The sequence below is a fragment of the Gavialis gangeticus genome, unplaced genomic scaffold, assembly GCF_001723915.1.
Source record: "Gavialis gangeticus isolate Ggan-Ray unplaced genomic scaffold, GavGan_comp1, whole genome shotgun sequence".
Lineage (NCBI taxonomy): Eukaryota > Metazoa > Chordata > Crocodylia > Gavialidae > Gavialis > Gavialis gangeticus.
In genome coordinates this window covers 84,487,469-84,499,022 of record NW_017729033.1, presented here as the reverse complement: position 1 = coordinate 84,499,022, position 11,554 = coordinate 84,487,469, and the positions used below count along the sequence as shown (strand labels likewise).

The 11,554-nt window shown below is 41.3% G+C and overlaps 1 protein-coding gene across 4 annotated transcripts in view; it reads right to left on the bottom strand.

Annotated features, from left to right (window-relative positions):
* SORBS2 (sorbin and SH3 domain containing 2) overlaps window positions 1-11,554 on the bottom strand; it is a 298,880-nt gene that overhangs the window by 241,162 nt on the left and 46,164 nt on the right. For all 4 annotated transcript variants that reach the window (XM_019525918.1, XM_019525915.1, XM_019525917.1 and 1 more), the window contains exon 3: window positions 7,050-7,144. The gene's annotated coding sequence lies outside the window, so the exon portion shown is untranslated. The remainder of the gene's footprint in view (window positions 1-7,049; window positions 7,145-11,554) is intronic.

Sequence of the window (11,554 nt, the reverse complement as noted above, 5' to 3'; positions counted from 1 at the left end):
CTGCTCAGGTCCCTTCCGACCCTAGAAACTATGAAAGGTAAGTGCAAAGTGCTGCACCTGGGGAGAAAGAATCACCAATACACCTACAAACTGGGAAGTACCATTCTAAGTAGCACAGCAGTGGAAAGGGATCTCGGAGTCATAATCAACTCAAAAATGAACATGAGTCACCAACGTGACAAGGTAATAAGTAAGGCTAACCACACTGTGTCTTGCATTAGTAGGTGCATCACAAGTACGTCTAGGGAGGTGATACTTGCCCTCTATGTGGCACTGGTGAGGCCGCAGCTGGAGTACTGCATACAGTTTTGGGTGCTGCACTTCAAGAGGGATGTGAATAACCTGGAAAGGGTTCAGAGGAGGGCAACTTGTATAGTTGAGGGCCTGCAGGTAAGATCCTATGAAGACAGATTGAGGGATCTGAATCTCTTCAGCCTCCGCAAGAGAAGGCTGAGAGGTGATCTTGTGGCTGCCTACAAACTTATCATGGGGGGTCAGCAGGAAATAGGGGATACTCTGTTTACCAGAGCAAATAAACAACGCCCATAAACTGCAGGAGAGTAGATTTAGATTGGGAAGAAATCAGGAAGAAATTCTTTACACTGAGGGTTGCCAAAATATGGAATGGGCTTCCAAGGGAGGTGGTGCTTTCCCCTACCTTGGAGGTGTTCAAAAAGAGATTAAGACAAGCACCTGGTTGGGGTTACTTGACTCCAACACTCTTTCCTGCCCAGAGCACGGGGTCAGACTCGATGATCTAATAGGTCCCTTCCAACCATAGAAATCTATGAAATATATGACAACCTACACGTGAAAGGCTTGTATATTATTACCAATTTGCTAAGTCGCTCAGTATGCCAGAGACTATTTTTTTCATGCAAAAGTCTTTCTGTTTGAAACGCTGTTTTCTGTGGGCAATACAGTCCTCTCAGCCGGCAGTTTCAAGTAGCATGCCCCTTTGTCATTCCCCTTTTCTACCTACAATATGGGCAGAAGATTTTTATCATAAACAGAAACTATAAAACAAACACAGAGAAAATAAATGGTAGTGTGGAATGAAGGTTTTATCAGCAGAAGCCTGAGAGCCAATGGTGGCAATGGTTGTGTTATAAGAAACCATGAGGGAAATACACTCCTAGCAGACAGAGTACAGGATTTACAGTTCATCAACAAATACCATGTCCAGATATAGCCCAAAGATTACATCTATCTCAGCTTCCCAAGCTTATTATTACAGTTGTAATAATACAATTTATTGGAGGTTTTATTTCATGCTGATGACCAAGTTTCTGCTTTCTGTATTAGTTCCCTTGCCCTCGGCAATAAACCGATCCTCCTGGTTAAGTTAGCTATTATTTGCATACATTGTTTATATTACAACAGTACCTCTATGGCCCCTATGCTTATTGGGACCTAAATCGCTAGATGTTGTACAAAGAAAAAGTATTTTAGCTTTTTTTTCCCATTACAGCCATTACTACAGTAAGAGAAGGTAAGGCAATCTTTTGTCTACCTTAGTATGTTTTCAAAAGGTTTCAAAGATAAATTATTAGTTCTATATATAAACATGTACACAAACACATACCAACCACATTGTTTTTATACACAATGTGTGGGTATACATTTACACACACACAAAATCTAAAAGCTTTGCCAGAGCTACTATATTTTCAATAATTTGCTGCTTCATTTAAATAAATATAAAATCATTAAGTGATTTAATGAGATGCTAATCTACCCAGACCTTTGCAATCAGTCTTTGTTCATCTCAGTGCGAGAATCTGCACCATGTGTTTTCAGGCAGAAATTTACAAGTGCTATCTGTTCAAGTGTGCAACTTTACACAATAGAACAAGAAAGCTCTTTGCAGTGACTGTGAAATTATACAGTAAAGGCTTCAGAGAAAGAACTATACATTAACAAAGAGGTTTTGTTAAGTGACCTTGGTTTTGTTTCTTGTAACTATGGAAAAACAGCTGGAAAAGCTATTGTCAGAAAAATCTATGCATAGGTGATAAACAGCACACCTTCCTAAAGGGTGTTTTGTTTTATTCCAATTCCATTTCAGTGCTTTTCCTATTCATTTCCCTACCATGCCCCCTTCCCCCCCTTATTGTTCACTGTGGAACACAACCTAACATGATCAGATGGGAAATGAGTTGGCCTGGATATTATAATTATTACATGATTTGCATGGGTGTATAAGAACACTGAGGGAGAATTTGGAAGAGATGGAATGAAATGAAATAAAATTATTAACTATATGCTCCAGTAGTGATATAAACAAGGCAGGATATCATTCGATTCCCACTCTGCCAGAATCAGGGGCATAGCTGATGGAGTTGTCAGATTTTTTAATTTGTTGAGCAAATGGCTCATTCCAATCTTCAATTCCCAAAGTAGGCAAAAAGCCAATTAGTCCTAGTAGTAGTCACTGAAATTTAACAGTCCATGGAAGGAGATCTGAAATTCTGAGGTTGCGATAACAGTACATAAAGACCAAAGTTTTTACCTTTATGGCATTAATAAGTGTTATTTCATATTCACATAATCAGCTAGGACCATAGATTTCTTATGGCAGGAGAAAGTGATTGGCTTAATGCAGCACCCAGCTGCTGCTCTGAAAGCTAGGTTTCAAAGGTGTGTTTCTGGGCTGGGGCAGTCAGACATCAACTATACCACCTCAGGCCCAGGGCTGGGTTTCTGAGAGCTATGAAGCCTTTTGGACTAATTTCACAATATGCCAATGTTATAACTAGACCTGGTCAACTGCAGAAAAACCACATTTGCAGTCTGATCCAATTAAGTCCACAGACAGCTATACAACTGCACTTCATATTTAGGTAAATAAAAGCTCCTTCCAGAACATTCATATGAACAACCGTGTGAGGAAAATACCTTATTTCTATGGCTAAGTGTGTGTTAGATCAGGAAGTATTTGTCTGGCCGTCATAAATATGCACATGAACGCACACCTGGTGTGAACGTAAGAACAACAAACAAAACGCTGAGAGGATTGAATGTGAAAGTTCATTACGCAGCCAGTAAATCTAGCTTGTCCAGCCTTCTTCTTTCTTTCTTCTTCTACCATTTTTAAATCTGGTTCTTTACGCAAAATTCCAACATAGGTGTTTTTTGTGCAAAAGGGAAAAATAAAACCAAAGTTCAAATGATCTGAAATATCCAAAAATGGCTTGTCACCTACAATGCTATTCTCTCTGTAATATGCTCCTGCCCTTTTCTTGACACACTAAACATCCTAACCATTTCTTCACATGCTACTTTTCCTCTTCAAGTTTAGGCCAAACATCAGGGTCAGGAGCAACTCCATGTATTTTACGTGACCATTCAAAACCCAAACAAATTTGAAATGTTCAAAAAAAACACTTGTGCCATAATACTTGAAGCCAACACCCCCAAATATAGCTCTAAAAACTGATCTGAAAAAGTATTAATAAAAATACAAATCTGTCAACATCATAATAGGTTCCTCAGATAACTGAAATGGGGTGGATTGAGGGGGGCATACATAATTAATTAATATCTCAAGAAATGGATGACATTGCTTTACAAAACTTGCACTATCATGTTAGTCTTCATCAGTACCTGACAGGGCTTATTTATGTGATGCACTTTTGCACGTGCTCTGGGGGTGGGGGGCAGCACTTTAATTAAAGTGGCTTGAGAGCCACTCTAACATGTCACCACGTCTCCTGTATCAGCATCTCCACACTTAAAATTAGAGCCAGGGATGCTTGCATTAATGCTTGTGTGACAAGCTTTAATTTAAGTGCTCCTGCCACCATTTTTAAGCACAGGGATGCTGTGGCAATTGCCATGCTCCAGTGGACTTGATTAATCAATTAATAACTAACTCATTATGATGTTGATTTGATTAATTGAGTCTGCTCTGACATGCTTGAATTCAAGTGTGTCGAAGCAGCCTCAACACTTGTGTACAGGTGTTTGTGGATTCAAATTTTCACCAAAAAACGTTTACCCAACTCTCATTTACCTCTTGACCAATTATATGTAGTTATTAATAAAACAGGTATGTTTCAAAGAAGGGAGGTTGACTGTTCCCGTTTTAGCTGAAACCAGTAAATATAAAGGTCTGCAAAAATGAAGCAACTAACCACCCCCCCATTTTTTTTTTTTTTTACTCATATCCAAAGTATTTGGAATCTAAAACAATTTTGCTTGCGTTTCATTCAAATTCTGATTGAAAGTCAGCTCTTGTTTAATTTGAGCTAATTCCTCCATTCCCAATTATTATGCATGTCAACTATTTCTCAATTTCTGACCACTTTAAAAACTGAATATTTGTAACCCATCACCATGAGCATTTAAGTGCTCTAACACATGTCGTAGAGACTTTCAAGATCTAATGAAGAGAAGTAAAACACCCGTGCTGATCAGCCTCTACAGTCAGTTAGAAAACCAACATATAACCTTAGCCAGGGGTGGCTCCTGGCAGGGTGCAATGGTACAGTTGCACCCCACTTTGATTCCTGCTTCATGCAAAGTTTAAAACCAACTGCCTGGCAGTGGCAGCAGCATTTCTATCCATGTAGTACCAAGGGAGTCAATGGACTTAATGGCTCACTGTAATTCCTTTTAACTATGCATTCCACAGGTGTGAACAACCCTCTCTTCTTTTTAATAGTCTTGATGTTCCACCAATCAAGCTATCCTTTGTTTTGTAATTCTGCTGTTATCTGTTGCAATAATGAATCTCCTATTTCACAGCCCTGCAGATTGTTTTTAACTCATTCCAATGAAGTGATATTCATTTTTGCTTTAATATTAGACTAAATTATACAGCCCTGGGCCCCTATTTCATGGGCGGGGCCTAGGAGCGGCTGTGATCCCTCTAGCACCCCCTACCGTGTCAAGTACACGCTCCAGCACCCTCTTATCTCTCCCGCCACGTCTTTGATGAAATATATTATTGATATATGGGAGGCTGCCTTCGATCCCCTTATACACGGTACTATGCTTATTGTTCCCCGTTCCTTCGGAGTGACAAGTTGCACCCCAGTCTTAAGGGCTACGCGTGCCTCCTACCTCCCCTTTAGCACGCCCCAAGCCTCGCAGATCTTCCGGATGTTATCAGGTCCAACTCCTACCTGCACCTTGCCTAGCGCCCCTGGGATTGTCACGCAACTGGCGCTCCTTCCCTGGTGCCTCGGGGCTTGCCACGCCACCGGCGCCCCTCTACTCATTAGCCCTATCAGGCTTACTAGTGATCCTTTTACCCACTGGGATCGGCGGCCTAAGCCTTGCCTGTCCCCTCGGGGTTTATGTCAGTAATAAGTATCCAATTAGGCTCAGGCGGCCCAAGCCTTACCTGGCCCCTCTAACCCTTCTGGGTTACTGCCAAGAATAGGTGTCCAATTAGGCTCAGGCGGCCAGACCCTTACCTGGCCCCTTTGGCTCCTCGGGGTTCCCGTTACAGTGGAGCCCCTCCGGAACGCCTTCTAGTCCGCACCCCTCTTGGGGTGTCTGTCAATAATCAACGCCCCCTCTTGGGGCTACTTCTCTATGCGTGCCCTCTCCGGGGCTCCTCTCGAGTGCACACCCGCTCCTGTGGGTTCTCTCTGCCTCTGCCGGTTTCTCTCTAAGCACCGACTCTGCGTCACCTGGCACCAAACAACCGCGCCATCCCTGGCACCCCTCGTTTGGCCACACAGGGCACCAGGAACCCCCAAGCAACTGCGGAGCTCCCGTGAGGCCTCCTCACACCCCTACAGCCTCACCCGGTCCTCCGGTTTAACAATATCAAACAAGGAACACAAAACCGTGAGCCAACTGGCTACAACACAACAATAAGCCTTCTGGCTATACCATAAAGTCCAGGCCCCACCTGGCTTTCCAGTAAAACCTCCTAGTCAGGGTTCTTTCCACCCAAGCCATGGTGCAGCTACTCGTTCTATCAGTCTGCCTGCCTCCGCTCAACTCCACTGCAGAGCTCTTGCTCCTCCGGCTGCCAGAAGGGAACTGCCAGCCAGGCTCCGGCCTGGGCTGTTTATAAGGGCCTGGCCCTGCCCCCTTCTGGTCACCTGACCAACGTGGTTGCCCCAGCAACCGGCAGCTGAGCTGCCCTGGTGATTGGCAGCTGTTCTTAACCGTTTTCTAGGCACAAGGCACCTCCGTGACCTTGTGACACCCTAGCATATTAGTAAAGTTCCTAGTTTATTTTTCACTGAAGAAAAATATGTGCTGTTTTATATGTGGTGATGTACCTCAACATCTGCATCCCCCTTTTCAAAATGCTGCATCCACTCATGACTTTAGCTGCATGATTTACTACTATGTATCTGCTTATATTATTTTTGCAGCAGAGTGAACTTTAAATAGGGGGGACCACTGAGTAGAAAGCTCCATGATTGGCTTCCCCAAGGTTCAAAAGCCATCAGGCTTAAGGGTTCAAATGAGCTTGGATGACAACAATTCCAAGGTGGTTATACAGTACCTATAGTACTGTGTAACTAGACTATTTAGGTTTCATATAGAGAAGCCACTACCTGGAAATTACCTAGTTGTGAACTCAAACCTTTTAAAATCATGTTTATTTAAATGAATAAGCAGCTGCTGATATTGTATTGAGACACACTTATATTACCTTGACAGGGCAAGACAGGTTTCTAATCAATAGGTTAAATCTGGACACCAGTCCAATTCTAATGAACCACGCTTCATCCCATACAAAGCCATTAGTGTGAAATACTGTGTATATATCACCATTAAGCATTTCAAGTGTCATCAACGGATATATTTGGCTTCAATTCCAAGTTCTAAAGCACAGGCCGGCATCAGGATGTGCTCCCAAAACCATGATATTTTAGGATGCACTCAACATAGTTTTAATGCAGCTCCCATAGAAGTCAATGGGAGTTTTGTTGCCAACTGCAACGGAAGCAAAACTCAGGGAATCCCGAGAACTTTGGAAAAATATCATTTCTGGCCTTCTGTGTCACCCCCTCCCCCCATTCCCTCCCCTTATTTCATTATTTTTAGTGTCAGTGTTTTATCAGTCTGAGTCTTACTTTTGATCTGTTAACTTGGGCCTCCACTGTTCCTTAAGCACTTCAGTCAGTAGCTTCGATCTTCAAGTCCAGCCAAGCTGTGCTCAGTGCAGAACCTGAAGACAAAGGGAAATAAAAAAGTGTCTTTAAATCTTCTTGGAGATCCCATGATCCTCAAGCCTGCTGGAAATCATTCCAGGTTGCTTTTACTTAGCAGAGGATCCTTGTCATAGCCAAAGATTACCGAACTAGTTCTAAGAGCTGAAAATTGTAAGGGGGCTTCGGAGAGATCTATATACCAAAGTAATCCCTAAACTAGCCAAGCAAGGCTAGATTTAAGCCTTACTGGGGCTGAAAAGCTAGCCCTCCAGACCAGCTACTTTTGAGCTTATGTCTTCCTCTCATAGGGTATGAACAAGCATTCACTGCACCCAGTTTAGAACAAGGAGGCTTCCTTTAAGCTGCCTACACCTAAATTGGAAGCGGCACATACAGTAGTTCGCTACTCTAGGAACAGCATGGGCAGCCCAAGATAAGTAACTCAGGGTGGGAGGAGGGGCAGGTAGGCCTGGGGTGGACTTGGTGGGTCTGTGGGTGGGGGAGAAGGATTGTCCAGTTGGGGGAGGTGAAGGAAGCTATAAATAGGCCAGTTAGGGTCGGGGAGAAAGAGTGAGACTAGCACAACCCTAGGGTTGGGGCAAGCAGCTGTGTTTTCCCAGCCCTGTGGCTGTGCTGCAAATTCATTTCCTAAATCAGTTGAACACTTTCTCTATCTAAGTTTGAGCATCTCCTGAAGTACATTAACTTAGATCTGGTGCACCATTTTTTGGCTGAATTGAACCCTCTGAATGCCTGCACGATTGGGCGTTTAGACCAACCTAATCTTATGGTTAAATCAATCTAAAATTAATTCCTGTATGTACCCACAGGAAATACAATCTCTTTTCCTATACTTCCCCTCTGTTGTCTTTCTCCATGTTCTTATCCCCCCAACACTTTGTTGCTATTACATCTTCTGTTGTCACTTCCCTCTGCTTCTGCTGACTGCTGACTCATTGAGTACCACCTTAGTTTATCTTTACATCTCGTCCCTCTGGTCACATTAACCTTTTTACATTCATATTTGTATTTGTTTCAAAGTTTTCCCAGCTAATTAGACATCAGCCCAGCAAGGAATGATCAATGGAATGCCTCCAAACTTTTCACAATCCAAATATGTAACATAATTTGTAATAAGCAGCATCCAAAACATTATGAAAAACCCACAGTCCTATAGAAAATTTAAAGTTCTCTGCAGATCCACTCAGACTAATTCACTCTGGGCAAGTCTACATGTACCCCCTATGGTACAGTTGTTACTGCACTGTGATTTAGTACTTGCTTTTAGCTGTTACTGTGCAATCCCAGTAGTGCACAGTTATTTTTAGCAGCTACATTGCTGTAGCAATGCGCCATAGTGAGGTAGCTCATCACTCTGGTAACGTACTGTCAGTGTCATGGCTTGTGCCTGCTGACGCCACGTCACTGTAGCGATGAGTTATGCTGCAATACCATGTAGCTACGGTGACATCGTGTCACATGTAGACGTGCCCTCAGATTAATTCAGTATCATAATTTTTTATTTCTGATACAAATAATTTTAAACAATAAGAAGGAAGGGGCACCATGAATTTAGAAACTTAAGAATTTAGGAAACTCTATGAATAAAATTAAATCTGTGAATACAGTTTTGGAATAAGCATCTCTAATCAATGGTAGGGACCACTTACAGCATTATGACTGGAACTTGCCCTATTGGAATTAATTACTTGGAAAATGAGATCTTGTTGCTGTTTTTGTTTACAAATTTGACAACATAATTCAGTGCTTATAACTATTAGAAATTAGGAAAGTTAGGATCCACCAGCAAGTCACATTGCCTATATTTTTTCTTTCATGTTCCTAACTGGTATAAATAAATTACTGAGAACAATAGAACTATACCTGAACAGGTTGAAGTTCATAAACAATGGAATTATTATATTTCATATGCTGCCTTGATGCTAATTAGATCTGGTTTACATTCTAGCTAATTACCAAGTCTAGCTGCAAGCCACACTAACAAGAAGAGTGACAATTAGCATAATGTTAACATTACAAAGCTAAAGTCATTAAGTGAACAAGTTAAGGCTTCAATGGGCAGTTACCTTTACTAGACAATTACTTCTACTGTTACTTTTGAATTCACACCCCTCTTTCCTTCAGAGAGACTTGTCCCTCTCCAGAAGACCCAAATTATGTGGGTTTCCAATCCTCATGAATCTGCTGGAAGGACTGGACCACCTACACACCAGTTCTAGTGTCCTCTCCTCACCAATACCTTGCTTGGCCATAGGCCTTCACGGGGAGTTGGGCCGAAAGGGAATCCTAATGTTGGTGTGTGCTTTTTACCTAGCACTCAAAGTGTAAAGGAGATTTTTCCTAAAGTAACACAATTTGAAGTCTAATGAAATGCTGATGGCTTTGGGAATACTTGCCTACCCAGAAACAATTGTTCCTAGTGTCCCAGAAATGGTGCTGCAGTGACAAGGCTGTCACCTTTCTTATGTTTTGAACAGAAAAGAAGAGATCCACATGTGGAGAGACCCCTCCATTCCATTTGCCACTGGTTTTAGGATGTTATTAAACAGCAGTGAATAAGATCAATAAGGCAGAGCTACTGGTAAACTGCCTTAGGCTTGCAGGTGGCATAAATGTGTCAAATGCCTTCAATATTAAAGACTACGTAAATATTTAGGGACTTTAGCCACTAATGAAGTGCATTAGTCCTTAAACCACTAATAAATATACATAGACAAATACATTCAATGATTTACGTTAATGGGTAATTACCATTTCCATCTCTGGCTTCCCGAAATAGATCACAATGCACATACATGTGCACTTAAAATGTGGCCATGTACATTGTCTCCATCACTCTTGGCATCAATACACAGACTGCTAAACAACTTCACTACTAATCAATCAATATTTTCCAAATGCAGACAAAAGCTGGCTAAAATTGTTATGAAAATGTTAATAAACTGAATTGTTTTAAATAAAACAAGGTTTTTAATAAAATGAATGGGTTCACAAAAAGTATTTGCTTTCCAGATTGAATGTCAAATGCTTTTCAAAAAAGCCCAAACCCTAGGAACAGAAATAAACTTTCAGTTTTTATCTTAAAATGGAAATACTGCAGCCAAAAACTGTAATATTTGTATTTTAAAATTATGTTGTAATACCTTATGAAATTTGAATGCATGTGCCTCATGTCCGTAGTAGTGTACTTTGTTGTGCTGCCTCATATACTGGCTTATTGTGGAAGCCAGTCCTCTTAGGGAGTCTGACAAATAATTCAGAATGGGAGCATGAGGTACCTAAACTATAACTCCTAGAGAGCAGTGTTTCCTAGTTCAATGATTTCTGTTCCTGGTTACACTATTTTTTTTTCTGTCAAAAAACATTTTCTGTGCATGCATGTGCATGTGTGATGTGTAGAGGGTGGGAAGTATTTTCTGATGAAGGCTATCAGAAATATACTCCTCAAGGTGTGTTTGGTATTTACATTTCACATTTTGATGTAATGCTGTTCTTCAGTTACTGGGCTGCAAAGGTGTGGAAATATACAACATAGCAAGTATGCAAACTAGAATCCCAGAGGTTATCTAAAATCCCAGAGAATTTAGGAAATTTGCCCAAAAATCCCATTAGTTCAAAGTCTGAACAGAAAAACAAAAATAGCTCTCAAATGTGAACTTTTTTGGGAAGTTATAAGCCTACAAAGTCAAGACAGACTACTTTGCAGTCTCAAAAACAGTTCTAGTGTAACGATGAGTTACACTAATCTTACACACACACTGCAGGAGACTCATCATTACTTGAACAGGTTGTTCAGTGAGGTAGGAGATTTTAATAATATTCTGAGGACTCTTAATTTACTGGAATTGATCCAAACTTTCGTTTCTTTTCTTTTTTTTAAAGTGTGTTAATTCGAAGCCAAGGAGAGAAAGGGTACCTCCTCAGCCCATAGGCATAAATAAGGAAGGAGAAAGAAAGACAAGAGCACGTAGGGTGCAAAACAGCTTCAACCTTCAGCATTAACATTTTTTTAAGATACTGTAGCCACTACTAGATCCATACAATACTGAAACATACCCATTAACTTGTCCCAGAACCATCCATAGCCACCTCAAATATTCTGCTCTGACCCAAGTAGGTCTACCATGGAGATCACTTTTGTGGCCTGCTAGAACAATGCAGACATGCTCAGACTGTGGGTGTGTCCTGTTCAGGAAGCTTAAAGAGGTTGTGTGCTACTCTTACATCCAAGAGATAAACTTTGCTTACTACACTATCACTTTTTAAACACTAAAGCCACATACAGGTGTACAAGCATGTGCTGTTTGTGGCACCACAAACATCTTCATGGTGTCACAAATGGCACATGTTGCATGTTAAAATGTCTGTGGGACTGCTAATTTGCAGTGCTAGGGCAAAAAAAAAAA